General features: G+C 49.2%; 1 protein-coding gene and 1 non-coding gene across 2 annotated transcripts in view; one reads left to right on the top strand and one right to left on the bottom strand.

Annotated features, from left to right (window-relative positions):
* Positions 1-5175, bottom strand: part of CMTR2 (cap methyltransferase 2) — a 101367-nt gene extending 96192 nt beyond the window's left edge. Inside the window, exon 1 of the mRNA XM_061387841.1 lies at positions 5090-5175. The gene's annotated coding sequence lies outside the window, so the exon portion shown is untranslated. The remainder of the gene's footprint in view (positions 1-5089) is intronic.
* Positions 5176-23523: 18348 nt separating this feature from the next.
* TRNAM-CAU (transfer RNA methionine (anticodon CAU)) lies at positions 23524-23596 on the top strand. The gene has a single exon. It is a non-coding gene; the product is annotated as a tRNA-Met (tRNA).
* Positions 23597-24382: the final 786 nt, after the last annotated feature.

Raw genomic sequence — 24382 nt, 5'->3', positions numbered from 1 at the left:
TTATGGACCTATTTCTAGGATTGAATCAAAAGGGCTTGCTGAAGACTGGATAAGTCATATGGGATAAAAATGAGTCAGGAATGGCTCCACGGCTATTAACTGGAGCAACTGGGTGCATGGTGGATGCCAGTAACCCAGCAGGCAGACAGCATGTTTGGGGATGGGGCAGGGGTAACCGGGATATGACTGTGGCTTTCATAAGAATAAGAGGCCTATGAAAGCTTCCTGATGCGAGGGACTGGTTGTGGGGGAATCTGGGTCTTGCTCTGATGGGTGGGGCCGTGCTCGGTAAATCTTTAACCCAATCTTCTGTTGGGGTGGGGCTGCGTTCCCTCCCTGTAGTTTCGCCTGAGGCCAAACTATGGTAATGGCGACCTCCCTCAAGAGGGCTCACACCAGCACACCAGTACTCCGCAGCTCCCAGCGCCCCTGAGCCTGTGGCAGGCCACTGCTGACCCACGCCTGTGCCGGAGACTCCTGGACACTCCCAGGCAAGTCTGGCTCAGCCTCTTGTGGGGTCACTGCCCCTCTCTCCTGGGTCCTGGCACAACAAGGTTTTGTCTGTGCCCTCCAAGAGTCTATTTCCCCAGTCCTGCGGAAGTTCTGTAATCAAAACCCACTGGCCTTCGAAGTCAAATGCCCTGGAGGTTCTCAGTCCCTTTGCCGGATCCCCAGGTTGGGATATCTGTTGTGGGTCCTAGAACTTTTGCAACAGTTCAAGACCTTCTTTGGTGTAATTCTTCTCCAGTTTGTGGGGCAATGCTCAGTGGCTCTATGGTGGGGCTAACAGCCACCTCCTCCAAGAAGAATTATGCCACACGCTGCGCCTCCCAGGTCTGCTGCAGCCAGAGCCCCTGTCCTTATTACAAAATTCAGACTTAAACTGAAGAAAGCAGAGAAAACCACTGACCATTCACGTATGACCCAAATCAAATCCCTTATGATTATACAGTGGAAGTGACAAAAAGATTCAAGGGATTAGACCTGATAAGAGTGCCTGAAGAACTATGGACAGAGATTCGAAACACTGTATAAAAGGAGGCGATCAAAACCATCCCCAAGGAAAAGAAATGCAAACAGGCAAAACAGTTGTCTGAGGAGGATTTAAGAAATAGCCGAGGCAAGAAGAGAAGCAAAAGAGAAAAGAAAAGATATATCCATCAGAACACAGAATGCTAAAGAATAGCCAGGAGATATAAGAAAGCCTCAGTAATCAGTGCAAAGAAATAGAGGAAAACAACAGAATGGGAAAGACTATAGAGATCTCTTCAAGAAAATTAGAGATACCAAGAGAACATTTCATGCAAAGATGGGCACAATAAAGGACAGAAACGGTATAGACCTAACAGAAGAAGAAGATATTAAGAGGAGGTGGCAAGAATACACACAACTGTACAAAAAAGATCTTAATGACCCAGATAACCACGATGGTGTGATCACTCACCTGGAGCCAGACATCCAGAGTGTGAAGTCAAGTGGGCCTTAGGAAGCATCACCACAAATAAAGCCAGTGGAGGCGATGGAATTCTAGCTGAGCTATTCCAAATCCTGGAAGATGATGCTGTGAAAGTGCTGCACTCAAATGCCAGCAAATTTGGGAAACTCAGCATCGGCCACAGGACTGGAAAAGGTCAGTTTTCATTCCAATCCCAGAGAAAGGCAATGCCAAAGAATGTTCAAACTATCACACAATTGCACTCATCTCACATGCTAGTAAAGTAATGCTCAAAATTCTCCAAGCCAGGCTTCAACACTACGTGAACCGAGAACTTCCAGATGTTCAAGCCGGATTTAGAAAAGGCAGAGAAACTAGAGACCAAATTGCCAATATCCACTGGATCACAGGAAAAGCAAGAGAATTCCAGAAAAACATCTACTTTTGCTTCATTCACTACGATAAAGCCTTTGACTGTGTGGACCACAGCAAACTGTGGGAAAATTCTTCAAGAGATGGGAATACCAGACCACCTTACCTGTCTCCTGAGAAATCTGTACGCAGGTCAAGAAGCAACAGTTTGAACTGGACACGGAACAATGGACTGGTTCCAAATCAGGAAAGGAGTATGTCAAGGCTGTATATTGTCACCCTACTTATTTAACTTATATCCAGAGTATATCCTACTTATTTAACTTATATCATGCAAAATGCTGGGCTGGATGAAGCACAAGCTGGAATCAAGATTGTTGGGAGAAGTATCAATAATGTCAGATATGCAGATGACACCACCCTTACGGAAGAAAGAAAAGAGGAACTAAGGAGCTTCTTGATGAAAGTAAAAGAGGGGAGTGAAAAAGCTGGCTTAAAACTCAACATTCAAAAAATGAAGGTCGTGGCATCCGGTCCCATCATTTCATGGCAAATAGATGGGGAAACAATGGAAACAGTGACAGACTTTATTTTCTTGAGCTCCAAAAATCACTGCAGATGGTGACTGCAGCCATGAAATTAAAAGACGCTTGCTCCTTAGAAGAAAAGCTATGGCCAACCTAGACAGCATATTAAAAAGCAGAGACATTACTTTGCCAACAAAGGTCTGTCTAGTCATAGCTATGGTTGTTCCAGTAGTCGTGTATGGAGATAAGAGTTGGACTATAAAGAAAGCTGAGTGTCGAAGAATTGATGCTTTTGAACTATGGTGTTGGAGAATACTCTTGAGAGTCCCTTGGACTGCAAGGAGATCAAACCAGTCAATCCTAAAGGAAATCAGTCAATACTCATTGGAAGGACTGATGCTGAAGCTGAAACTCCAATACTTTGGCCATATGATGAAAAGAACTGACTCACTGGAAAAGACCCTGATGCTGGGAAAGATTGAAGGCAGGAGGAGAAGGGGACGACAGAGGATGAGATGGTTGGATGGTATCACTGACTCAATGGACATGAGTTTCAGCAAACTCTGGGAGATGGTGAAAGAAAAGGAGGCCTGGCGTGCTGCAGTCCATGGGTTGCAAAAAGTCGGACATGACTGAATGATTGAACTGACTGAACCAGGATGTGGGACATGCTGCCTGATATCAGGTGTCTGTCAGGACACCAACAGAAAACAGACTGCAGGTTCACGGTATTTGCTTTTGACAAACATCTGCAAGATAAACAAATGCTAGGTGCCGGGGACACAGGAGCGAACAGACCAGTTCCTGACTGCTGAGAGCTTAAAGGCTCCCAGGCCTGAGAGACGAGGAAACTAGCAATTTCCTGGTAAGTGGTGGGTCAGAAGAAAAGCAGGGAAGAGGCCCCTAAGGGTGGAGGAATTCTTTGGTGATAATGCCTGGCAGGCACCAGAGCCAGATGAAGCCAGGCTCAGTGGGGTGGAGAGTGGGGTTGGTGGTGAATGCTAGTCCCTTGGGAGCTGAAGCTGAGAAGGGAGAAGCTCAGAGGATAAAGCTCAAAGACCAGACAGGACCAGCTCTTGCAGGGCCCTGCAGCCCTGAAGGCTTAGTCATCAATCTCTCCCCAGGCTGCTTTGAAGTTTCTCTCTTTTCCTTCTGGTCTTGTTGAGAAGCCACCTTGAGGAGGTGGCTCAACTGTCACCTCCTCAATGAGGCCCACCCTGATGAAACTGCAACCCACTCATCCACACCCCGTACCCCATAACCCCTTCCCCAGGAACATTTCTCTCCACAGCACATGACCACATGCCCTGATGTGCATTCAGGCACTTCCCCAGCTAGAAGGCAAGTCCTCCAGGGCAGCTCTCACTCTACTGCCCCGCCCGTACCTTCTCCACCACATACCTGAGGGCACCAGTCCTCCCAGCCTCCTCCCCACCTGGTGTCCCTAGCTCCACAGAAGAGTGGCCCCAAAGATGTCTGAGTCTTAATCCCAGGATGTACAGTGAATATATTATGTGGCAAAGGCGAATTACTTGTAGAAGGAATCAGCTGCCTTTGGTGATGATCCAGGTGCACCTGAAGTCATCACAAAGGTCCCTGGAGATGAAAGATGGAGGCCAAACCCAGAATGAAAGTGATGCGTAAGTGAGAAGCATCTAGAAACTAGGAAAAGCAGGAGAATATTCTTCCTTAGAGCCACCCCACAGGCCTGCCGGTACCTTGATTTTAACACAACTTGGACTTCTGACCTGCAGGTCTGTAAGGTAATGAATCTGTGCTGCTTTAAGCAGCCAAGTTTGTAGTGACTGGAAGTGAACACACAGCACAGCAACATGAAGTGAAACACAGGCAAACACAGAGCCACCTCTTCCATGTTTGTGCTCCTGGCACATTATGAGACAGGGTAAGGGTGTGTCTTCCTGCAAGTGTTTCTGTGAGGGTCCAGACCATCCTGGCTTCACACGCTTTGCGTGGTGCCCAGCATGGAGCCTCTCTAACTGGCAGCTGTGGGGATGATGTGTGCTGTGGCTGGCGCACAGGAGGCTTCCTCTGCTTCACGCTGTGTGACTGGGGCTGCCCCAGGACTCACGGGGACCCAGGTGGCTCCAAATTTGGGAAGTCTCACCTTTTAGAGAAGGCGTCCCCCTCCGGTGTACCACCTCCTCCTTCGGGGGTGGGAGTCTTCTGAGCCTGGCGGACACGCCAAGGGGATGGTTCTGTCTGCTGTGGCCCGGCAGCTGACCTCATACCCCAGGCCCGTGAGGGTCCCAGAAACTGCCCAGAAGTCTGGCTCGGGGCGCTCAGTCCTCCTTATGCCAGCCCTTTGTTTCCACGCAGAGATCACAGTCAACCAAGAGAACCCGGCCAGACGGCCCTGGTTTTGCTCTCGAGTTCCCCATCTGTAGAATGGGAAGCTTGGAGTGGACAGTGTGCAAGCATCCTTCAAATTCTTACCCCTGACGTTTCACTGAAGAGTATTTATAAATGCAAATAAACACACTGGAGATGACTGACATCATCAGCCATTAGGGAAATGTCACTGTGAAAAACGGAGTATCATTTTTAAGTGTCTTATTCCCATTTACAAAAGCAAAATCTATGGAACTGTTGTGGATGACAGGGAGCTGAAGAAGAAAAAAGGCTTCCTCACAGAGCCAGTAAGCACAGTGTTATAAACACTACCAAAATTTAAAAAAAACAAACCACAATGAAATTCCCACATCCCTCCATGCAGTGCTCTGTAACTCATTCTTACCTGCTTCTGGACCAAAAAAGTCTTGGAAATCCCAACTCAGTCCACGGGAATAGTCTGAGAGCTGCCTAACTGAAGTCAACTCAGAAGCCCAAGAGTCTGTTCTTCGTATAAAGCATGGGCAGTTTGAAGTACCTGGTACAGTCTTTTATTACGAGGCTCTAAGACCATCCTCTTTAACTGAAGACTCAAGCACTCTGCAGCTTAGAGCAGAGCCTTCAGGCAAACACCAGACTAAACAAAAACATCTCTAAGATGACAGAGATTTCATGGCTGCGGTTAACGTATTACACTAACCAATAAGATCAGAACAGAGGAGAATACACTTCTCTCTCAGACTATAGTACAGAACAATCTTTAGATGAGACTTCAGATGAACCGCGCCCCTAAGGGTAAAAATATACAGGCAGTAAGGCACCGACAAGTTGCCAGGAGCTTCCATAAACCATATAATTTCTAAGATACTCACATTAACATTTCATTTATATAAGCATAACCACAAGAAGGCCAAAAACACTCTCTGATCTGACAAGTCTTATGCAAATCTTAAAATAGTAATATATTAAATAAACCTAATTCGTTCTGGCACCTCTATTCTAATAAGATGCAAAAATAAATCTTTGTGATTTTCCAGGGCTGGCTGCTCTGAGAAATAAATGTCAGAGAACACAGTACATGTAAATGATATCCTGAAAGTTTTCTTCTTTTACTATGTTTATTATTTGAAAAGACAAAATCTACAAAGACTCATCAGAAGAGATATAGACACTTGATTAATATATGATTGTGGGTACCTGAGAAACAATCCCTGGTTACCCATTCAAGTAACAGTGAAAAGTAGACAGACCCAAGAGTATGGAAGGCATGTTGTTCGTTTTTGTTCAGTCGCCCAGTCGTGTCCAACTCTGTGACCCCACGGACTGCAGCACGCCAGGCCTCCAGGTCCCTCACCATCTCCCGAAGTTTGCCCAAGTTCATGTCCATTGCATCAGTGATGCCATCCAGCCATCTCATCCTCCGACACCCTCTTCTCCTTCTGCCTTCAATCTTTCCCAGCATCAGGGACTTTTCCAATGAGTCAGCGATGCACATCAAGCGACCAAAATACTGGCATACTGAACACTGAAGGCGCAGTCCACATAAATATTTGCACACAAATGTCCATGGCAGCATTGTTCATGATAGCCAAAAAGGGGAAACAGACCAAAATGCCCATCAACTGATGAATGGATAAATAAAATGTGGCATATCCACACACTGGAATATTAATCACTCATAAAATGGAATGAAGTACTAATATGGGCTACAACATGGATCAGCCTCAAAAACATTACACACACAAGTTACACACAAAAGGCCACGTCCTATATGGTTTCACTCATATGAAATGTCCGGAACAGACAAATCCACTGATACCAAAAGCAGGCTAACGGCTGTCAGGGACTGGGGCCGTGGCTGGGGACAAGGAAGGGTATTGGGGAGTGAACGCTAGCTGGTGTGGGGTTTCGTTGTGCAAATGTTCCGGAATGAGGCAGAAGGACATCAGAGTGGCAGTGCTGACAGTCGCACAACCTAATAAGATACTAAAAACCACTTACCAAATAAGGAGTTTGTATTGTTTGTGTTATAAAATGGTCTGTTCTAGGATACAACAAATAAATTCAACATAAAGCACCAAAAAGTTTTCTGGTGGACACAGCATCTCTGCTGTCAAAAATAGCCTTCCCTGTTGTAGGCAGTGGTATTAATCGGTAAACCAAGGAGGCAAGCCCATCCAACCTGAGCGAACTTTGCTAAAGTAGAATGCACTGCAGTTTATCTCCAGACAGAGAGAGTGTAAAGTCATACAAACAAAAGGCAAACCTTTCACTTTGGGGAACAACCTGACCCTTTACTGTGGGACAGGGAGTCTGTGAGGTCAAAACTATTTTCATAATAGTGATAAAATGTTATCTATGTCAACACAATGTGTTCATCATTGCTATTTTCAAATGACTCAATAATTTTCAAAATGTTTCCATTCTGATATCAAATGCAGTAAATACCAATAGTTTTAACCCACATAAACAAAAGCTCTTTGGGTAATCTCAATGAGTTTTAAGAATGTAGAATGGAAGACCACATTTGCCTGAAAGCTGTGTTAGGTGAGAAAGGAAACAGATTAAAAAGTGTGCTGAAATTCACCCTAGGCCCTGAAGGTTCCCACTCCCCCTCCCAAAGGAAGCTGCAGCTGCTCAGGACACACACAGAGACCCCTGTCCTGGGCTCTGAGCATCATCACCTTCCTAGAGGTGCTTCATCCTGGAGAACTTTCTCCAGCAATCCACACACAAAGAGAGCAGGGGAGAGCTGGCCTTGGAGGGAGCAGCTCCCAGGAGAGGGAAGGCAGGTGGGGCTGGGTGTACACCAGAGAGGCAATGCAAGCAAATTAATCGTGTATGGACCACCTGCATTGACCAAAGAGGTTGTATAGTTGCAGGGATAAGGCTGGGAACACTGGCCAGGTGGGAAGCATGTACCTAACATGGAAATAGGCAGGAAGTGACAGAAGTGGCTGGAGGGAGCGATCACACCGTCTGTCACCCTGTTAAGTGGACGTCTTTAAAAGGTGCATGAGTTGGAGCACCACGGTGCCCACAGTGAGAGGTGGGCGAGAAAAAAGAACCCAGGAGAGACACACAGAATCCCGACTGGAGGGCCAGGAGCTGAGAGAAGAAAGGTCTTTAAAAGGTACAGAGAGATCCACGGGGTCGGCGCCACAGGCTCAAATCCCATGGATATGTCCTGAAGGGTACATGCTCCATCACGTTAAACCAACAATAGAAATATCAGTGATCAATGCCAAATCACCAGCTGGATTCCACTTAATCAGGGCCCTGACCGATCAGGACCTGGCTGCTTATCAAGAGATTTCACTGTCACTCAGCTCGTTATGAAGTTTGTCATCACTTGACAACTACTGTTTGGAGCAATAACCACAGGCTGTGAGCTACACTCACACTGGAGTTTATATCATGAAGAACCTGCCCATATCGGGCTCCTAGTGGAGGAGACAGCAAATACTTCCAGGGGTTGTCCTGCCCTTGGATTGCAGGGGTGTCCTTGTCTTTTTTGAGTCCCATACAAAATGCTAATCTCTCATACTCTTCATCCCCATTGATCCCCTTCCACTCCCTCCATGCTCACCCTCCACTCTCTCTCCTCAACCCCAGCCCCTGTGCACAACTCTTTTTCTGATGACCGTTCCCTCTTCCTTCACTGCCCTCAGTAATATTCCAGGGACACAATGTGGTCTGTAACTGCCCTTCTTCAGGACTAACCAGGCAAATGATCTATAGGGCTGATCAGTGCTAAAAGAAAACAGGGGGTCTCCCACTCCAGAAGATTAGGAAGAACTACAAGGCGACGAGAGCAGAGCATTAAACCAAGCAAAGGGCCTTTGCGGCTGCTCAAGTTGTGCGCTCCAAAAGCCAGCCCATACCCCTGTGACATGGATTCAGAAATGAGCTCACTGAACATCAGCCCAGGGCAGAAGAGAACCATCAGTCTGTGACCCCTTAGCTTGTCATAAGCAGGGGATGAGTTCTCATCCTTGACTGTCCCCAACAGGACCCAGAATCTCACCAACTTCCCATAAAAGAAATCGCTAACGCTTGTTAGAGCAGAAATTGCAAATGAAACTTAACAGTTAAAGAAAAGCAAGGCTCCTGAATGTTAATTTTAAAAACCAAACTGAAGTTGTGAAGGGTGCTTCATGACCACAAAACTACACTCTCAATCACAAAAGCCTGCATAGCAGGCCCGGTTTTGGGACAGGTGTGGTCAGGGCAGTGCATCCTCAGGGGGGATATTGTCAGCAAACAGAGAGATGAAACTGAAGGGGTGCCAGCTGTGCTCCCCTCACCCCAAAGTAGCCTCTCTAAGTCCTGAAGGAAGGAGGCTGCTGCTCCGGACTCCCTTCTCTTGGCTTCTACTTTCCTGAAAGATCATGATGTCAGGAGGCACTCCTCTGAAGTAGATTATCGTATCAAAGACTAAGCAGCTGAAACCATAGCTGGGTTAACTGGCAGAGCTGAAGAGCCCCAGGCGAAAGTATAAAGGGAAAGAAACGGACCCCAAAAGGCAGGGAGGCCACACAATCGAAAGGGTTATCACCTGAGGAGCATCCCTCAATCAAGGAGAGACTGGAGTTGGCAAGTAAATACCCCAGCTTCCTGGTGCCATTTCCTGCGGCTCACATCCCGCCCCCGACCCCAGCATGCAATGCACCACCAGCCAGAAAGCAACTGAATCCCAGGGTGAGAAAATCAGAAGTCTGATGAGTTCGATCATGATGAAACGATCCCAGAACAAAATACTGCCCACAATGATTCAAAAAAGGTAGCCTCTTTCCCATCCAAATGGAGACAGGGAACACCACTGTGTCATCGCAGAGAGACAATGAAGGCGCACAGGCCACATTCCACCGGAAAATCAAGAGGAGAGTCACACAGGCCTTCAGAGGCCATCAACAGCAAGTCACGGCTCCATAACACAAACAAATCAGGAAGAAAGGGAATGGTTTGAAAAAAGACGCAGCCTCCCAATCCCAGGTGAGATGATGTGTCCAGCGGGCAAGTGTTGGAAGAGGAAAGGGAGCAGTGAAGGAGGCAAGAGTTCCCTGCATCTGGCCACTCGACGCACCCCTGACAGACGAAGCCAAACCACGCAGGACCTAATGAAGGCCATGGGCCACGAGGCTGCGCTGGTGCACAGCCAGCCAATCGGGAAGGAGAAAGAGCAGACGCTCCTCGAGAAATTGAAAATGGATAACCAGAAAATCCAAGACCTGGAGAAAAAAAATTAGAGAAACAAAAAAGATCCTCTAAAATTTACATTTGCCATCTAAATAGGAAAGCCACAAACTCCTGTTCTGGGCACAGGATGTTAAAAGAGCTCTTGCCACAGAGGAGGTGGGAACTGCCAATTTGAGACATGTTTTAGGACAAACACACCAAGAAAAAGAGAGACTCTCCAACAAGCTGTCTCTTCAAGAAGTTCCAAGATGTAAGCAGTCCGCCAGAAACTTCCTGGAAGATGCCTGCGATGACCAGAGGTTCCTGTGATCTGTCCAACCATCAAAACGGGTGAAATCTGGCTCCCCAGGCCAATGGGGGGTGGGGGCTCTCTCCCTGCTGAAGGACCCCGGGCTGGACTGGAAGCCCCAACAACCACTCCCAGGGGTCACCTGAGGCCTCTAGTGTGGCACCCACCTCCTGGCTGTTTAGCTGGGTCCCTCCACATATGCAACAAACCCTCCTCTTCTAGGGAGCTGGATGCCACAGGCTGCCTGTCATTTCCACAATTTCCATGGTCACACCGAGACAAAGACACCCACGCCACCAGGAAGACCCCCTGCACCCCCTTGCATCCTCCCACCTATGGTTCCCCTCAGACCTACTGAGAAAATACAACCTGTGCTCTACCCCGCCCCCCACCTAGTAAGAACTTCCTTTGGCCCAAGAGAGTCTACGCAGACGACAATCTGAGGTTTGGGTTTCAAACAACTATCTGACCCCTGTAAAGACCACCGGCTGAACTGTTTCTTCCCACCACCAACAATGAGACAGCCCATGAGCCCCTCCTAGCCCTTCACTGGAGGAGGGCAGCCTGAACTGGGGTCCCGGCCTGCAGAGGAAGCCCCTATACCTTGTCCTGGGCTCCTCCAAGGTCTCTTCTGGTCACATAGCTGTGCTCTGCTGAAACCCTTCACTTCTGCAGATCCGTGTAGAAGAGCCATAGTGTCATAGCCTCAAAAGGGAACCAACTCGATTCCACAAGCATGGCCAGCCCCGGGCCAACCCCATCATCACCTTCCTCAGCCTCCTCCCTGACTCTTCCAAGTGAGAATTCTAAGATGGCCCCCCCACCCGCCCCTGTGGAGCCTGTGCATACTCCAGCATTGGCTCTGCTGTCTACAGAGCAAATCAGAGGGCTCCACACTCTTGTAACTATTCACATCACAATCCTTGGCACAGTCTGACCAGCGTGAAGAGGTGTCATCTGCAATTAATGCCAAGACTGATAGCCCTGGCTTCACGGCTACCTCTCACATGGGAAACCAGAATCTCTGAACCTACACATCAGGGATGATCCGCAACCTCGACTTGGTCTATAACACGCAGCACTCAACATCCCAGAGGCATCTTTAGAGACTCCATGATAACGGCCATATTCGCTCCGCAGAGAACCACCTCCATGCTTTAAAGCACCCAGCAATGTTGCCAGGGCGCACACATCTTTCCCAATGTACCTCCATGTACGTTACATCTGTCGCACCACAGCCGTGACATCACAAGGCGCTAGCTGGAATCCTCATTATCGAACTCACAGGGACAGCTGTGCAGACGACCATCCGGGTACACACAACGGGAAGAGCGACTCAAACGGCCACACTCAACGCTACTGACACGCACCTCCCAGAGCCTGACTTGATGCCAGTTCTTACACCTGGGGTCTTTGTCAAAATCCCCAAATCCCATAGAGTGCAGAAGCGACTCAAGGCAAAAACCGGCACTGTCCTGCACCCGGAGGGGCTCCCTGCTGCACCCTGAGCATTTCCAAAACTTGCTTCTGCTGCCTGGTACCAGACATCACAGTCCCACAATGAGAGAATCGCAGGCTGGCTGACCTACAACTGAAGGACTGCCCAAACCAGGCCTCACATGAGTATTCAAACAAAAAACTTCCAAAGCCTGGAGGAACATTCCTCACTCCTGAGCAGCAACACATCCTGGGGTTTGGAATTCCTGGGGAAGTGCTGGAGTAGCTATACAAAGAATTAAGCAAGAAAAATAAAGCCTGGTTTGACTATGAAGGACGAATCATCATTAAAAAAAAAAGGCCAAAGATCCTCATGGCATTCAGGATGCCCCAGCATGACCGCAAGTGCATGGCGATTTTACATCACCTCCTAAATAGTGGAGACCTCAAATGCTTCCAATTCCATGTTCCACATCCCTTCCTTGCTGGGCCTTCTCCTTAAAACCCTTCTCCTCTGGTCTCTCCCCTGAATAAGCAACTCCCACTTCTCAAGTTTGTGGTTAAAAAGAAAATGTATTCATCACACCAGGTTATCTCAAGACGTTATTCCCCACAGAATTATTTTAATAGTAAAGGACTTAGGGATTTAGAGCACTACGTATAATGCTCTAATAAAAACCCTTTGGATTTGAGTAAAAAGAAATACAATAAAAACAGAGTTCCAGCTCATGCCGATACCCAACCAGATTTAGGAACCAGTAATTCACATCTAAAAGGGCTAGGGTTTCAAAAGGCTGTGTCCGTCACCTTTGAAAACATTTTTGCCACGTCTTCATTGGACCCTCCAGACGGTGCACAGGAGACGTGGGCAGAGACCACCAAGGTTCAGAAAAGTAATCTTGCGAGAGCACCTAACAGCCACGTTCTGTGGCTCACTCCACAGAGAATGTTGCAAAGCAGTAGTTCTCAACCAGAGGCAATCCTGGCCCCATCTCTCCTCCCTGAGGATATCTGGCAATGTCTGGAGACATTTTTGATTGTCACAAACTGGAGGGGATGCTACTAGCATCTCATGGGGAGGGCTAGGGACGCTGCTAATCATCCTACAATGCACAGGGCAGCACACTGCCCGCCACGACAAAGAACAATCCCGCCCCAAGTGTCAGGATTTCAGAAGCTAAAAAACTCTCAACCAAAAGTCATTTGAAATCCCCAAGGCATCCACTCTTGAGTCACAACCCCTCTGAGCAGCTTAGTCTGGAGACCGTCTCCCCGGCAGAGGAAACACTGTACCCAAGGACTCCAAGCTTTGCCGTTTTGAAGGGGTGGGGGGCGTCAACAACCCCTGATGGCCATTCGCGACCACTCTCCCTCACCCCACCCTGCAATGCCAGGCACCCAAGGATACTCAGGTCAGATACTCTTTTCAGAGTGTATTCCAAAACTTTTAAAGATACTTCTAAATAAATTAAAAAAAAAAAAAAAAAAAAACCTGTTCAAAACAAGCTTCAGCACTTATTACCTCATTTAAACTTCCTAGTCATCCTGTCATGCCGGGACTCGGAGTCACTATGTGACAGAGGAGGAGACTGGAGTACACAAAAAGGTTGAGGCAACTTTGCCAAGGCGACACAGCCGGCGAGTGGCAGACCCGCAGGCCGGGGAGCCTTAGGGTTCCGAAGCCACGTGGGAACTCGCGGAAGGATCCCAGCCCACGGCGGGGCTGGGGGCGCGCCGACCCCAGCCTGGCTTCCACCCAGCTCGCACCTCGGCAGTGGCCGCCCTCCCCTTACGGATAGGTAAAAGCCTCAGAGAGGCCCGACCCGGCCCTCCTGCACCCCGACACCGCGGAGGGCGGCTCTCGGCGCAGACGCGGAGACAAGAACGTGGACGTGAGGACGTTGACAAGACGTGCGGACTTGACGTTGACACATTGACGTGGACACGCAGCGTGGGGCGTGGGCAGCTCCTCCTCCCACGGGCCGGCGCTGCGTCTGCACAGAGAAGACCCTGTTCGGACCTTCCCCGCGGTGTGGGTCTCCTCAGGTGCCTCTCTGGCTGGCCGCTCCTTTTCCGCTGCAACCACTCCTGCCTGTGGCACCTGTCGGAGCTACTGGTTCACAGAGCAAGTCAGCGCCAAGGCCCATCACTTGTGCATTTAGGGTCCCCCAAACTTGCCTGCTCACTCCATCTGCTAGGACCCTTTCTGTGCTCCTTGGAGGCCAGAAGCCAGCCAAGACCTAGAAATCAATGAGCAGTGGCAAACCCCTGAGGTTTCCTTATTTTTCCTTCATTAAACTTCTCCTTGCTTCCCTCAGTTTGTCTCTGCTTTTGTTTCACAGGAAGAGGTTGCTTGTGGACGAGGCGGGCTAGCGGTCCTGCAGGGGGAAACTTCACTTTCCTCCTCTGGCTGGGAATGATGCAGCACATTCATGCCCCTGGGTTCGTCCTGAGTCCTCACTTCCTGGTGGTCGAGCTTTTAATTTGATCACGGGGTTCCTGCTGAAAACCACCCAGCAGGGCGCCTTTGTATCCAGAGGCCTGTGACAGTCAAGAAATGGCATTTGGGGAAACTGTTCAGAGGCACATTTTTTTCTGCTACTTTACATGTATTCAGATCTAAAATTTGTGTTTCAGAAAACAACAGCCAAACAAATTTAATGGATTTACCCCTTTGACCTGTGTGCACCAGATGAGTTTTTTAAATGAGTAAACGTTATTCTAAAACTCTCCCACCACCACTGTCCTGCTATTCCTTTCCGTAATCCACCCCTACTCTGGGACAGTCACTATATGAGTCAACAGAGCATCCTTTCTCTGGATATTTCTTACTGGTATGGGACACTAGTGTAGCCAGAGATCAGCATGTCATACCTGCCCAGTGAGTTCTGACAACTTACAGAAAAGGCATTATACTGCCCATATCTGGACCCTAATGGACTCATTCTAAAACAGCCCCAGCTCCTTTTCTTGACTGGATATCGGATGCCTGCAACTGGGCAAGGGTGGCTTTTTCCATTTCAGGCTGGATGGGATGAACCCTGACATCTGATGGAGGAGAAACAGGCCCAGAGAGAACTGAACATGTCGAGATCACAAAGTCAGTGGCGAGGCAGGGAATAGACCTGAGCTCTTGGCCTGGGCCAAGGTTCATTCATGATCTGGTGACATCATCAGAACCTTCTTCCTTTCCATCCCACAGAGAGTGGGCTCTGTGGACAGGGCCCTCCTTCCCCACTGCACGCCAGCCAGCTACAGGAAGTCATGGCCTGAGGCTGTGAGCTGCTAAAATTCCGCTTGAGGGCATCCTGCCACTGGAGTCAGCATTTCTGGTCATGAGGGAGAGGACTAGGGCACCCAAGTTAAGATCTAGGTGGAGCCAGAGCGCCATCTGCTGGCTAATTGCTAAGTAACCCAAACCTTAGATCTGCTGCTGCTGCTGCTGCTGCTGCTGCTGCTGCTGCTGCTGCTAAGTCACTTCCGTCGTGTCCGACTCTGTGCGACCCCATAGAGGGCAGCCCACCGGGCTCCCCCTTCCCTGGGATTCTATAGGCAAGAATACTGGAGTGGGTTGCCATTTCCTTCTCCAATGCATGAAAGTGAAAAGTCAAAATGAAGTCACTCAGTCGTGTCCAACCCTCAGCTACCCCATGGACTGCAGCCTACCAGGCTCCTCCATCCATGGGATTTTCCAGGCAAGAGTTCTGGAGTGGGTTGCCATTGCCTTCTCTGAACCTTAGGTCTACCTCTAAGATTTCTTGTGATCCCCACCCAGGAAAGCTGAGGGTTGGATTCAGGGCAGGCCCCTCCTGGAGAGATTTTCCTTTTTTCTCTAGATTACCCTTGGGAGAATCCCCAGGATTCCAACTGATGATAAAATCATATCCATCGTGTACAAGACCCTTTTTCTCTCTTACTGCATCCCTAACCCAGCATCCTCTATTGATGGCTTTATATGACCAGCCACTGGATACAATACTTTGAGGACTGGAAACAACAAGATACTGTTCTTCCCTCCATGGAATTTCTTGAGTGAGGCAGAAAAAGAAACACAGTGAGACAAAGATCTGATGGTAGGCAGTGGGATGGAGCGGGTAGAAAGGAGGACCAAGTACCATGTACATGGATCACAGGGGCTCTAATGACAGACAAGGTGTTTTAGCTGAGTTTTGAGGAGGAAACAGGTAGACACATGTGGGGAGAGGGGAAGGCACCCGTGGAGGGTGGAACAGACATAGCCAATACCCCTTCTCACTAGTCCCATGTCCCAGCTGCTTCTTCTTCCTCCCTCCCTCCATCCTAACTCACCATGGGTCACAGTGGCTGTCCACCTAGAGAAGCCACCCACCTTTCCTGGCTGCAGCTCCCCTCTCCCATCAGGTCCGTCTCCAGTGGGATTCCTGTGACTCTCCCAGCCCCCATACCTTGACCCTGCCCATGAACACTCACAAGCCCATCAACAATCTGGACACTTGAGAATTCAATACGTGGGAAATATTTCTTATGCAGGGGATTCAGCAAAGCCTAAACCATCCTTTGTCTCTAAGAAACAGACTTCATCCCAGGAAAGGAGAAAAAGTATGAAGGTGTCATGCCAAGAAGTGTTTTTGCAGGTTCAGAGGAAGGAGCAAGATCCCTGCAGGCTGTTAACGGTTGTTATACGTCCTCACCCATGGCACGGTGGGTCCTGAAGGTGCAGGGAAACCCGGTCACCCTGGACAACAGCATTGTTTTCTCTGCTGCTGCTAAGTTGCTTCAGTCGTGTCCGACTCTGTGCCACCCCATAGACTGCAGCCCACCAGGCTCCCCTGTCCCTGGGATTCTCCAGGCAAGAACACTGGAGTGGGTTGCCATTTCCTTCTCCAATGCATGAAAGTGAAAAGTGAAAGTGAAGTCGCTCTGTCGTGCCCGACTCTTAGCAACCCCATGGACTGCAGCCTACCAGGCTCCTCCGTCCATGGGATTGTTTTCTCTAGCCTTCTGATATTCCTATCTCATCTGGGGGAAATCAGCTTGAGCTAGAAATCTGTGCTGCCAGCAGAGGGCAGCAGAAGACCACAGTTTGATCAGAAAACAGCTCCTTTGTTACACTGTCTGTCCACGAGGTGGAGCAGCGGTTCTGAACCTTGGCTGCAGATCAGATTCACCCAGGGAGATTTATAGGAACAGTGACGCCAGGATCCCACCCCCAGAAATTCTGATTGTCCCAGGGTGCAATCCTAGCATCACACGTTCTGGTCTCCCAACAAAATCTTTATTTTTGTCTAATGGGGAAAAAATAAAGAAGGAGAAGCAGCAACCTCTCAGACCACTTTTTTCAGCCAGGGTTGAGAACCACTGAGTTAAGCCTTTGTAACCCAGTCGTGGTTCACAGACCAGCAGCATCAACGTCACCTGGGAACTTGTTAGAAATGCAGAAACGCAGGACTCATCCCAAATCTCTTGAATCAGAATCTGCATTTTAACCAGATCCCCAAGGGTTTTGTGTGCATATCAGAGTTTGAGGAATGCTGGCCCTAGTAACCAGAAGGGCCCTTAGGGTGGGTGGTCTTAGTCCAGTGCCAAATCTAGTTTAGAAATGCAGAGATTGAAGCAAGAGGGAAAAGTCCATGTTCTCAGCATCACTGGCCATGTACTGGGTGGAATGCCACAGACCTTAAGACACTGACTCCAGGTTAGTACTCTTTTTCCCACAGCACCCAGAACTGGGCTTGAGCATCAGATGGCCATAAATGGTCGTGGGAGTTTGATGGGGTTTTGGAACTTCCCCATAGCTCTTAGTGCAAGGACAGTGGGTATCCCAGAGTTGGCGAAAGTACCATTGGCTCAAGGAACTTCCACCCAAACAACTCAACACACATACATGATATCACCCAAATATAACCTCTCACCTTGAGTGACGCTGTGGGACCATCTCTAAATCTAGGAAAACAGAGAAGAGAAAAACATCAGTGTGGACAAAAGTGTAGCCAGGGAAGGGTTCCTGCAGGCTGGGCTTGTGAGAGGGGTGGATGAGATTTCAGTGGCTGGTGGAGGGAGAGGCAGGTTTCAGGCAAAAAGGCCAAGATGAATGAAGGGTATTAACAGGTCAGGAAGGGGATTTGGTAAGACCAGGGAACCAAGTTAAGTGTTGGGCAGCTGTGAGAGATAAAGCTGGATTGGGGGAGTGGCTCAGGGCTTCCCTGATAGCTCAGGTGGTAAAGAATCTGCCTGCAATGCAAGAGACCCCAGTTCGATTCTTGGGTTGGGAAGATCCCCTGGAGAAGGAATAGGCTACCCACTCCAGTATTCTTGGGCTTCCCTTGTGGCTCACTGATAAAGAAGCCGCCTGCAATGTGGGAGACCCCTGGGTTAGGAAGATCCCTTGGAGAAGGGAAAGGCTACCCACACCAGTATTCTGGCCTGGAGAATTCCATGGACTGTATAGTCCATGGGGGTCACAAAGAGTCATATATGATAAGTGGCTTTCACTCACTCACTCACTGGGGGAGTGGCTCAGAACATAGACAAGACCTTGAAAGTAGACAGAGGGCTGCTTGGTAAAGCTGATTCAGATCCTGGGCTGGAGGCCACAGGGAGCCATAGAAGGTATTGGAACCAGAGGGAAGTCTGGGCCTTTAAAAGGCCTTCTGGGATGTATTGGACATGGTTCAATGGAGGAAGGGGCTATAGGAACCCTTACCCTGGGAGCTTGCTGAGGGCAAGACTAGAGGCTCATTCATCTCAGGGTCACCAGCATTTTCGTAGAGCCTTGGCATTGAAAGGTCTCCTCTAGCTGACCATATCCATGGGAGGCCAGCCTTCAACACAGCGGCCGTTTAAGACTCAAGGTCTAGATCAGAACAGGAAATGTAAGTCAATGCTCTTGTGACCTTGGGCTTGTTCCATCATAGAGTGGGGACCATAACAGAAATTCCCTCATAAGGTAAGAATTGCCTGTGATAAGACACATTCTACCCCTGGTGTCTAGCTGGTGCTCCGTATCATGACGACTCTATTCTACTTCTTAACCCTTGTTCTTCCCAGGTAAGATAGCACTGCCTTGGTTATCTCTTTGAGTTACTCCTTCAATCTCTTTCCCCTAATTAATGCTAGCATCTGTTGAGTACTACATCCATATCAAAGCACAAGCTCTTTTAAGCCTTCAATAATGCTTTGAGATCAGTTCTATTCATTCCCTGATTTAAAGGTGAGAAAACTCAATGACAGAGTTTTACATGCACCCAATAAGGGTTTGAATTGGGTTAGGATCAAGCATCCCTCTCTTAACCACACTTCCATACAGCCTCCTAATGAGATGGCCCAGGACTCTGTGGCTCCTCCATGACTCTCAAGCTACACATTCTCCCTTAATAACTCCTCCTCTGGCAGTTGTAAGGACCAATCTCAATTTTTTTGTTTTTGGCCTTCATCTTCTTTGATCAACAGACCCACATTTCCAAAGGCCAGTATGTACATGGATGTCTGTCTTCTTCTGAAGCCTAACCAGTCCCAAGTTCCCAGCCCCCCTCCTCTAGCCTGAGCCTGGGTAACTCATGCCTTGTACCTCCCAACTTCATGCTGTCTAGAAGAGTGGCCATGCTGGTCTCCATCCCCAGGGTGGGGTCCTGGAGGACAGACTGTCTCCCGGTGCCTCTCAAAGACCTGAGCACACTCAACACAGGACCTACTGTCTCTCCAACCAGTGTCCCCTCCCTGCTCTCCCATTTTGAATCACAGCACTGTATCCTTCCTTCATCAGGTCCTCTAAGATCTGAAAGTTTTCCTGGACCATCCCTTTCCAGCAGGCTTCTCATTCCCCCAACAGTCTTCTCAACTCAGAACGGGCTCCCAACTGCCTCTTAGATTGTTCCCTTTCCCCACATTCCAGAAGCCCAACTGCTCCCTGCCCTCCTGCAAGCTCAGGCCAAATCCAAGCCCGCTTTCAGTTTTGTCCACACTCTGGCCCCTGTAAGAGTTAGTTCCAATTATGTATCTTACTCAGTGAACCATAAACTCCTTGGGGGCAGGAGCTGTGTCTTTTTAATTTTTGTCCCCTTGACACAGATCACAGTAACTAGCACAGAAAACCACTATAACATATTTGAATAAAAGAATTTGGGGATTCGGTTAAAGCAGAAAGTGTTTTGATTCATAGGGAGCATTTTATTAAAAAAAAAAAAACCTAACAACTTGGAAGTTGTATGTATTTATGACACAAAAACTTATAAAACTGCCCACTCCCACAGTCCAGGTCACTCTGACCCTTGCATTGCACACCTGACCTCTTTTTATTCATTTATTTCTGTTTTCACCCACTAATGTGTGTGGACTATTCAAATACTTCTTGAGCTAATGAATCAAAGAGATGTTAATGGTTACCTGATCCAGGAGAATTTACAGCTGAATACTGGAAATACCTAGGAAGTTTGTTAAAAGTACAATCCCCAAGCCCATTCCCAAAATTTACTGAATCAGAATCTCTAAAGGAAGGTCTGAGGGCTTCCACTGTGATTCATTTGTTTTCAACTTTTAACTTTTCCTTTTAAAGTACTTTTCAGACTTACAAAACAGTTTGAAAATAATAAAGTTCCCATATACCCTTTACCCAGCTTCCCCAAATATTGACACTTAACTTGTCATGCAATGATCAAAACCAGGAAATTAATAGATACATAAACTCATCTACAGACTTTATTCAAATTTATGCAGTTGTCCATTGATGTCCTTTTCAAGTTTCAGTAGCCAATCCAGGATCCTATGGGCACTCTAGACCCCCCTTCCTAACTCCCCTCCCTCCCCCCACGGCCTTGGTCACATCTCCCAACCTCAACCCCAAATCCTCAGATCTCCCAGTCCTTTGTAGGCCTTTCTATAGAGAAGTCTCTAGGTAATCAATCAATAAGCTAAAACTAGTTCTTGTGTATCTGCTGCAGAGGATTTAGAAAATTTCAGAGCAACCTCTGCCACAAAGGTAAAGGAATCATCTCAAGGGAAGAGTAAAGATTCAGGAAAGTGAAGGACAGGGAAACATTCTCTGTTGGTTCTGGGCCGCTGAGCAAGAGGAGTTCAGGACAGGGGGGCTTTGTAGGTGACCAACATCGGATTAGGATGTGTGGGTAGGTGGAAGGAAGGCAGGAGCAGAGGCTGGGAGCCGGGCTGGGAGGTTCCGAGTGGGTGTGCAGGATGGCGCATGGCCTAACTCTTCCAGCTGAGAGACCAAGCTGCAGAGCCCTGAGAACTATTTCCCCAAATGTTGTGAGGTGCCATTCAGGATTGGGCGCAGGGATACTTTGAAAAATGTGTTTAGAGAGATTCCTGGAACAAACCGTCCCTCTGCTCTACAGCTTCTCAAGGCTGGACGACGGGGCAGGGTGGGGAGGAGGGGAGGCAGGGGCGGGAGGGGAGGCGGGGGGAGGGGAGGGAAGGGAAGGTTGTAGGGAGCTCTGGCCACACACCTCTCATAGCCTCCGAGAACCTGGCCCGCTGGAGGAGCTGCCTGTACCGCAGCCGGTTTCTCCCTGTTCTCGGGGCAGAATTTGTACCAGGCTAGGATGACCCGGAGGGAAAGCCACAAGGTAAAGATTGGGTAGTGGCTGATAGAGAACAAATGCCAAGCCCTGACTCCCGGCCAAGTGAACTCTTTGTTCACTAAACAGGCGCACTGAGTCTAGGCAGGAGGTGGCAGTAGAGAGGGGCTTAGGGGTGGGGTCCAGAACCTCCTCGACCATCCTTCTGAATGTGGTGTTCCCAGGGGTGGCTCAGATTCTGTCCCTGCATTACAGAACACCCAGTCAAGGGAGGAGACACATAGGGAACAACTGAGAACAACCTGGAACCACAGGATGCAATACAGTCACTTAAGTGCCCTGGGAAATCAGAGCAGCAACAGGGAACCAGTGTGAACGACTGTCCAAGAGATGACCTGAAACCTGTGTTCAGCTGAGCACCAAAGCCCTGAAAGGGGTCAGTGAGGGCAAGGGGCTAGACCCACCAGATACACTGTTCCCTGGTGAAAATAATAATTCCAGGAGGGCTGAGAGAGAGAATAAGCCGCCCAGCCCAAGGCAGCAATCGTACCTCGTAATAATTGTTGGATAAACGGGATGGGGTAGTGATTCCTCGGTAATAATGCCTTCTGGGCATCGGCAGCAGAAATTCCCGTGAAGAAATAAGGAAGAAATGCCTTCTGACTTATATGTTCTATGTTATATGTTCTGCCCATCCACTCATTCATCCATCCACCCTGCATTCTTGTAACAATAAGATTTTAAACCCTGCCTAGAGGGAACGCTGCTGCTCTTCCGCTCTCCGAAATGCAATGCTCTATATGTAATAATGCAGAGTACATCGTGAGAAACGCTGGACTGGAAGAAACACAAGCTGGAATCAAGATTGCCGGGAGAAATATCAATAACCTCAGATATAAAGATGACACCACCCTTATGGCAGAAAGTGAAGAGGAACGAAAAAGCCTCTTGATGAAAGTCAAAGTGGATAGTGAAAAAGTTGGCTTAAAGCTCAACATTCAGAAAACTAAGATCACGGCATCTGGTCCCATCACTTCCTGGGAAATAGATGGGGAAACAGGGGAAACAGTGTCAGACTTTATTTTTTGGGCTCCAAAATCACTGCAGATGGTGACTGCAGCCATGAAATTAAAAGACGCTTACTCCTTGGAAGGAAAGTTATGACCAACCTAGATAGCTGTGGTGTTGGAGAAGACTCTTGAGAGTTCCTTGGACTGCAAGGAGATCCAACCAGTCCATTCTGAAAGAGATCAGCCCTGAGATTTCTTTGGAAGGAATGACGTTAAAGCTGAAACTCCAGTACTTTGGCCACCTCATGCGAAGAGTTGACTCATTGGAAAACTCTGATGCTGGGAGGGATTCGGGGCAGGAGGAGAAGGGGATGACAGAGGATGAGATGGCTGGATGGCATCACCGACTCGATGGACATGAGTTTGAGTGAACTCCGGGAGTTGGTGATGAACAGGGAGGCCTGGCGTGCTGCGATTCATGGGGTCGCAAAGAGTCGGACACGACTGAGTGACTGATCTGATCTGATCTGATATGTAATAAGGACACAAAATGATTTGAAGGAGAAAGCAGAACCACCAGGTTGAATAAACGAGTAAGATAACAAATCCAAGGCAATCATGGTTTCTCCTCCGTCTTTCCAACTGAATTCACATCCAAGAGTCTTCTGGAATCTTCTCTCCCTTCTCCTAACTCATCCCCACTCCTAAGGCCGGCTCAGGGCCTGGAGAGTTCACGCCCCAAATTCTTCCGAACCCCTCTCTCCTCCTCCCGCCCTCCTGCCCTGGCCCCAGGTCCCTTCCCACCCTTCAGGGATGCCCCTCCCCCCCGATGCCCATCTGCAGCGGGTGTCGCCCCCTCCAGCTTTCGTCCAGCCGGACACCCTCCGTTTGTCAGCAACACAAGCCCGAGCTCACGCCCCGAGCGCTCCGGCGACAGTGGCCGTCTGGGCGGACGCCCCCAGCGCCGCCCGCCGCTCGCGCCGCCTCCTCCCTGCTCTGCGCATCCCTGCCGCCCGTCCTCCCGCCAAAGCCAGGCGCGTGCTCTCCGGTTTCCCTCGGAGCCTGTGCCAGCGCGGGACCCTCGCGTGTTCTGCCGCGCCTACTCCTGCTCGCTCCGCAGAACCCCACCGGCCGCGCGCACCCTTCCACCCCCGGCGAGCGCGGCTGCACGAGCCCACCTCCTCTCTCGACCCCCTGAGCTCCAGGCAGGCGCGGGACTCCCTCCCGCCGCAACACGGCTCCATTCCCGGAAGAAGAGAGGAGCCGTCCTTCCCCAGCTGTCCCGGGACCCACCGGCGCTCTGCCGGCAAACACCGACTCCTGTGAGGCTGTTAGGCCAAAGGAAGCGGCTGCAGGCACTTTCCCTTTAGCGGTAAAGAAGACGTTCTGTCTGTCAGCCTTCTTAGCGCAGTGGGCAGCGCGTCAGTCTCATAATCTGAAGGTCCTGAGTTCGAGCCTCAGAGAGGGCATGATGTTTTGCTGCCATTCACAGAAAATAATCTGCTTTCCGGGATGGCGTTTACAGAGGCCCCGCGGACTCGGCAAGTAGAGGGATCCTCACATGCTGCCAGAGAACAGAAGTAAATGCTTAGGTCCACAGAGAGCCCATTCAGCCACAGCCACGAGGGCCGATCATTGTCCCATCTTCCTGCGGGGAAATGGATACAGCACTGCTGTGCGATTAAATTCGTCTCGCAACATCTGTGAAAAATCTGTGTCCTATACGACTGAGCGACCTCACTTTCAGTTTTCACTTTCATGCATTGGAGAAGGAAATGGCAACCCACTCCAGTGTTCTTGCCTGGAGAATCCCAGGGACGGGGGAGCCTGGTGGGCTGCCGTCTATGGGGTCGCACAGAGTCGGACACGACTGAAGCGACTTAGCAGCAGCAGCAGCAGCAGCATACCACTTCTGACTTCCTTTCCCCCAACTTCCTCTGTGTGCTCCCCTAATGGCTCAGCGGTAAATAATCCGCCTGGAACGCAGGAGACGCGGGTCCAATCCCTGGGTAGGGAAGATCCCTTGGAGAAGGAAATGGCAACCCACTTCACTATTCTTGCCTGGAGAATCCCATGAACAGAGGAGCCTAACTGGCCCCAGTCCATGGGACTGCAGTCAGACACCACTGAGCAACTAAAACACGACCGCCTTCCTCTACGCAGATCAAGGCCCGGTCTCCACATTCTTTTTCTGCTGTCTCCTGAGACTGTATCCTTTCTCCAGTCCAGACCAGTTTCAGTTTCTGGGAAGAACT

This window comes from Bos javanicus, chromosome 18, assembly GCF_032452875.1.
Source record: "Bos javanicus breed banteng chromosome 18, ARS-OSU_banteng_1.0, whole genome shotgun sequence".
In the NCBI taxonomy this organism is placed as follows: domain Eukaryota; kingdom Metazoa; phylum Chordata; class Mammalia; order Artiodactyla; family Bovidae; genus Bos; species Bos javanicus.
The sequence above is the reverse complement of the archived record's forward strand: the minus strand, read 5'-3'. Positions and strand labels throughout refer to the sequence as shown.